Source organism: Salmo trutta, chromosome 13 (genome assembly GCF_901001165.1).
Source record: "Salmo trutta chromosome 13, fSalTru1.1, whole genome shotgun sequence".
Classification (NCBI taxonomy): domain Eukaryota; kingdom Metazoa; phylum Chordata; class Actinopteri; order Salmoniformes; family Salmonidae; genus Salmo; species Salmo trutta.
Genome location: NC_042969.1, coordinates 81,670,093 through 81,676,092, shown reverse-complemented (window position 1 = coordinate 81,676,092; position 6,000 = coordinate 81,670,093). Strand labels below are relative to the sequence as shown.

At 41.4% G+C, this 6,000-nt stretch overlaps 1 protein-coding gene across 4 annotated transcripts in view; it reads left to right on the top strand.

Moving 5' to 3' along the window:
* Nucleotides 1-842: 842 nt before the first annotated feature.
* The window catches only part of fam168a (family with sequence similarity 168 member A), a 66,954-nt gene continuing 61,796 nt past the window's right edge, over nucleotides 843-6,000 (top strand). For 2 of the 4 annotated variants that reach the window (XM_029773766.1, XM_029773767.1), the window contains exon 1: nucleotides 846-1,131. The gene's annotated coding sequence lies outside the window, so the exon portion shown is untranslated. Of the gene's footprint in view, nucleotides 1,132-6,000 lie in introns of all 4 variants that reach the window. The other 2 variants (XM_029773770.1, XM_029773769.1) reach the window with 2 other exon arrangements.

Below are 6,000 nucleotides of genomic sequence, written 5' to 3'. Positions count from 1 at the left end.
TCGCATTTATTTTGGCATTGTCTACATGTAAAACAATTATGGAAAGATATTTATAGTTTTATAATTGTTAATATATTTGATTACTTTTGTTTGTTATGGGAGAATGTGCTGCTCGGTTTCCTTAACCACAATAAAGATAAAGAAAAACAAATTTACCTCATAAATCTAATTGTGCTAACGGAAAAATGTCATATTCAAAAATTTAAATTCACGAATAAAAAAAACACTCTTCCGTGTTTTCTATAAGGTGTTCGAGCAGTACATTAAGACCATTCTACATTCTTCTAATAAGAAAGCTGTTAAAACAATCAATATGTGTTTCTTGTACCTCTTAGCATATGTTATCACTGTCTATTTATGTACTTATTGTATATATACAGACTTTTCTATATGGGTAATACAAATAAAATGTATATATATTTTTTAATTAACGCCCCCGTTGTCTTTTAACCGTTATCTACTAATTAGAGTCCCAAAACTATATTCCTACCCTTTCACGTTTATTCAGCCTAACAAAACTCTATGTTGATTTCAATTTCTCACAAACAAACACAAACATTTTATCTCGTCGTTTTTTGTGACTGTGCTAGTTTGTTTCATTATGTTTGGGAAAAATCCAAACGTGCCGCTCAAGAGCCATCCATTGCCTACAAAACGTCATAAAATGGCGCCGCACTCTAAAATACGTTGATGGGAAATGTAGTTTTTCTTTTGCTCAAACAAACTCAAGTTTCAACCTCGACGGTCTTTATCCTCCTGACCAAATCATTTCAATTTTCATTCTCTTTAAAAATGAGTTACTTCCAAACTGATATCTTTACCCCATTTCAAGCTTAAGTTGTAGTTCTAGAGGTGGTGTCCTTTTTGTAATTTTGGGAGGCTGAAAAGCCCATCACCATCCAATGTTTGTTTGCCTGCTCACGGCCCCTCTCTCCACCCATCACTCCCAATCTCGGCACCCCCATCCCCCACTCCGCGGTGTTCCCAACGCCGCTGATAGCCCGAAATCGCAGTAGCCAAAGTGAGAAGCTAGAACACCGACAGCGTTAACATATAGCCAGTGCCAACGAGCTTGAAGATACCTGAACAAAATAAGGAATTTAGATAACAACATTTGTCCATCAGACATTGGTAAGGCTCGCCCGTTGAATATTGTTGTGTCATCTCTGCTCTTTCCCCCTTTTTTTCTGTCAATTGTCCGACACCGATATGGCATGGTACTTGGAAAATGTATTGATGGTGGAGGATAACTAGCATTAGCGAGCTAGCTAGCGCTATCTTAGTAGGTGGACAAAATACATATTTCAGCGATGGGCATCATAAGTGTAGCTATTTTATTTGACGAAATGTAATGCACTTCCTCCATCGTTTGAGATAAAATAGCTAGCCAATCTACGTATCTATTGACAGATTGTAAGAGAAGGGACAGTGTGTGACTGATGCTAGCAGATGGGATGTGGTATGGTTGCGGTGGAAGTGTCTAGTGCCTAGCTAGCTACTACTTTCCAACAGCTCGCTGGTCACGCATTTTTAAACCACACAGCGCAGTAAAGAACAGAGCTTTTTCAAAATGGTGTCGGAAGCTTGTGAGCCCATTTTTGTTAAACCATCTCTGTTTTGGTTGAATGAATCATGTTGGAATGTAGCTAACTAGCGTAACTCGTTTAAACTATTGCTGCGGGTGTGGATTTTAGGTAGCTAAATCACTTTATCAAAGCGTTTTGTAAAAAAAAAAATAATAATGTAATTTTTGTTTACCGGCCTCAAACCTTGAATAACTGAATTGGCCATTGCGTTATCAATTAACCTGGTATTGTTTCGGTTTAACAAGGCAATCAACAATTTCAGATGCGTGTTGAAAGAGAAACGTTAACAGGTCAAATCCTTTCTGGATTATTGTCTTGACGTGAGCCTAATCTGCGAATTTCCGATTATCCGGTTTATAATAGGGATTTATCGCAGGTTTTATGGCTACTGACTGACGTTATAACCCGTGTTGGAATTTGTGCAATCAATCACGACAGGCACTATAATAATGACGACATTTGAATGCTGAACATATTTTTTTATTTGGTCTAGATATTGCTAGTAATAACGTTATAACGCATCACTGAAAATTATTCACGGCCCAAGCAGTAATAAAACCACTTGCGTCTGGCTATCCAAAGTGAGTGGGACAATTCATGTCATTGTGCGTTTTATCCATACCTGCATACCTTGACACAAAGAAAATACATTTACAGTAATTAAAAGATTAGCTATAGAGAAAGTGGATGGCACTCAAGCTACAATTATTTAACCCCATAAAGCTTGAAACCACGTGTACCTTTGTGCGTGAGTTATTTATTGTTATGTGCTTGGAAGGTAGGCAGATCGGGAACAATGAATGCAGCCATAAAACGTTCACAGGGAGGGAGAAAGGAAGAGGGCCCTACAGGACCAAGGAATAGACAGGAATAGACTTCTCTTCTGTTTGATCATTCTGCTTGTGAATAGGACCAGTGGATTAGTACAGGCTACTTACTCTCAATTCAGGAGGAATCGTTTCATCAGAGGCCGAATATTTACATAGTTTTCTTTGTGTGTTGAATGAATGTTCACCTGTCAACGACTTGAATGGCCTGTATTTGAACAGCTTCCTGACTTCAGAACATTAGTGTTGTCTTGTTTTGATTTCTGAAGGTGTTTGTTTTGATGTTTCAGTGGCAGGTGGATTTTTGAAATAGGCTTAATCGTCAAATGTCTGCAGAAATGAGTTGACAGAATGTTCATTCCAGTTTTCCCTTCGACTACATGTGAATTTTTAGGTGAAATTATGCTGTCAGTGTCCTCAGTGTTCTAATGCATGATAAGTGTGCTTCTTGACCTGTTGTGTGTGTGTGTGTGTTGTTGAACATCTCTCGCTATGTGTTTGCCAGGATGAAACAATCCTGTGTGTCTTTCTGTACTGGTGGTGGAGGTGCCAGAGTGGAAACTGGAAGCCGGGCATTTCTGTGTTCTTATTCTCAACCCTACTTCCACCACAGGATCATTCGTTTCCTGTGTTCCTCCTACACCTGGAGATGAACCCATGGATAGTCCAGTCAAGTGTGACAGCGTGTGCTGGCCCACCTCTGTGTCTTGTTATCCCTTGCCCTACCTGACGGTGCTGCTTCTTGTTGGTGACAATCACTCATCGGCCTCTGTAGTGTCTGCCAAATCAGTTTTAATGGCCTCTCTGTCCTCTTGCCTTGTGAGAGGTTAGTTCTGGCCTACACCCTATTTTCTGTGCTATCCCCAAAAGGTGAGCTTCTCCCACCAGCCAGAGAGACAGACAGAAGTGCTCAAGTCCAAGGCCAGGTCTGTGAGTCAGTCATGCTGTCCAGCCATGCTGTGACCAGTGGGCTAGTCATCCTTTCAGTCTGCTCTCTGAGACACTGCTACAGAGAGGTGTGTGTGTGTAGGCATTCCCTCTCTTCTCTAGTAACAACAAGTTGTCTGCCACCAACTACAACCTTCTAGATGCGGGACACCGCCATGACCAATCAGGACACCCCATAAGCGTAAACAATATGAATATTGATGTTAGTCTGGTCTAGACCCCTGTTTTTATTGAATACCAACAGTCAATATTTGATTCACACGTTTCTATCCTTCCCTCATTCATGTTCCCTGGTGGAGCCATGTGTGTTTTTAGAAGGCCCACTGGCCCAGCCCTGGAATGGTCTCAATAGAAGCCAACTAGGGGTCCTGGTTGATTTATAATTGATGATTGCTGTCTCATGTCATCTTCTTTAGCTGTCCATCCCAGAATATGACAGCTTCAGGGTTACTGCTTTTCAGAAGAGGAATAAATGAGCTCACCTCTTGAATCAAATAAAATCCAACTTTATTGGTCGCGTACACAGATTTGTAGATATCACGGGTGCAGTGAAATGCTTGTGCTTCTAGCTCCAACAGTGCAGCAATACAAAACAATCTGCGCATAATCCATGAGTAAAAAGAAAGAAGTTAAGAAATATCAGAGCGAGCAATGTCAGAGTCCAGAGTATACCGTGTATTTGGAAAGTATTCAGACCCCTTCACTTTTCCACATTTTGTTACGTTACAGCCTTATTCTAAAATGTATTAAATTGTTTTTTTCCCCCTCATCAATCTATATACACAATACCCCATAATGACAAAGGAAAAACAGGTTTTTAGAAATGTTTGCAAATGTATAAAAAGCTCAAAAAGCTCAGCCTCAAGTCTTCTTGGGTATGATACTACAAGCTTGGCACATCTGTATTTGGGGAGTTTCTCCCATTCTTCTCTGCAGATCCTCTCGAGCTCTGTCAGGTTGGATGGTGAGCATCGCTGCACAGCTATTTTCAGGTCTTTCCAGAGATGTTTGATTGGGTTCAAGTCCAGGCTCTGGCTAGGCCACTCAAGGGCATTCAGAGACTTGTCCTGAAGCCACTCCTTGTCTTGGCTGTGTGCTTAGAGTCGTTGTCCTGTTGGAAGGTGAACCTTAGCCCCAGTCTGAGGTCCTAAGCGCTCTGGAGCAGGTTTTCGTCAAGGATCTCACTGTAATTTGCTAATTTCATCTTTCCCTAAATCCTGACTAGTCTCCAAGTCCTTTCCGCTGAAAAACATCCCCACAGCATGATGCTGCAACCACCATGATGCTGCAACCACCATGCTTCACCGAAGGGATGGTATTGGCCAGGTAACGCTGGCATTCAGGCCAAGGAGTTCAATCTTGGTTTCATCAAACCAAAGAATCTTGTTTCTCATGGCCTGAGTCCTTTAGGTTCCTTTTGGCAAACTCTAAGTGGGCTGTCATGCCTTTTACTGAGGAGTGGCTTCCGTCGAGCCACTCTGCTATAAAGGCCTGATTGGTGGAGTGCCACAGAGATGGTTGTCCTTCTGGAAGGTTCTCCCATCTCCACAGAGGAAATCTGGAGCTCTGTCAGAGTGACCATCAGGTTCTTGGTCACCTCCCTGGCCAAGGCCTTCTCCTCAGATTGTTCAGTTTGGCTGGGCAGCCAGCTTAATTAAGGAAGAGTCTTGATGGTTCCAAACTTCTTCCATTTACCTTTTATTTAACTAGGCAAGTCAGTTAAGAACAAATTCTTATTTTTAATAACGGCCTAGGAACAGTGTGTTAACTACCTTGTTCAGGGGCAGAACGACAGATGTTTACCTTGTCAGCTCGGGGGATTTGATCTTGCAACCTTTCGGTTACAAGTCCAACGCTCTAACCACTAGGCTACCTGCCGCCCCATGATGATGATGATGATGATGATGATGGAGGCCACTGTGTTCTTGGGGTCCTTCAATGCTGCAAACATTTTTTGATAGCCTTCCCCAGTTCTGTGCCACGACAAAATCTTGGAGCTCTACGGACAATTCCTTCAACCTTATAGCTTGGTTTTTGCTCTGACATGCACTGTCAACTGTGGGACCTTATATAGACAGGTGTGTGCCTTTCCAAATCATGTCCAATCAATACAATTTACCACAGGTGGACTCCAATCAAGTTGTAGAAACATCTCAAGGATGATCAATGGAAACAGGATCCACCTGAGCTCAATTTTGAACCTCATAGCAAAGGGTCTGAATACTTACAGTTGATGTCGGAAGTTTACATACACCTTAGCCAAATACATTTAAACTCAGTTTTTCACAATTCCTGACATTTAATCCTAGTAAAAATTGTCTTAGGTCACTTAGGATCACCAATTTATTTTAAGAATTTGAAATGTCAGAATAATAGTACAGTGATTTATTTCAGCTTTTATTTCTTTCATCACATTCCCAGTGGGTCAGAAGTTTACATACACTCAATTAGTATTTGGTAGCATTGACTTTAAATTGTTTAACTTGGGTTAAATGTTTCAGGTAGCCTTCCACAAGCTTCCCACAATAAGTTGGGTGGATTTTGGCCCATTCCTCCTGACAGCTGGTGTAACTGAGTCAGGTTTGTAGGCCTCCTTGCTCGCACACGCTTTTTCAGTTCTGCCCACAAATTTTCTATAC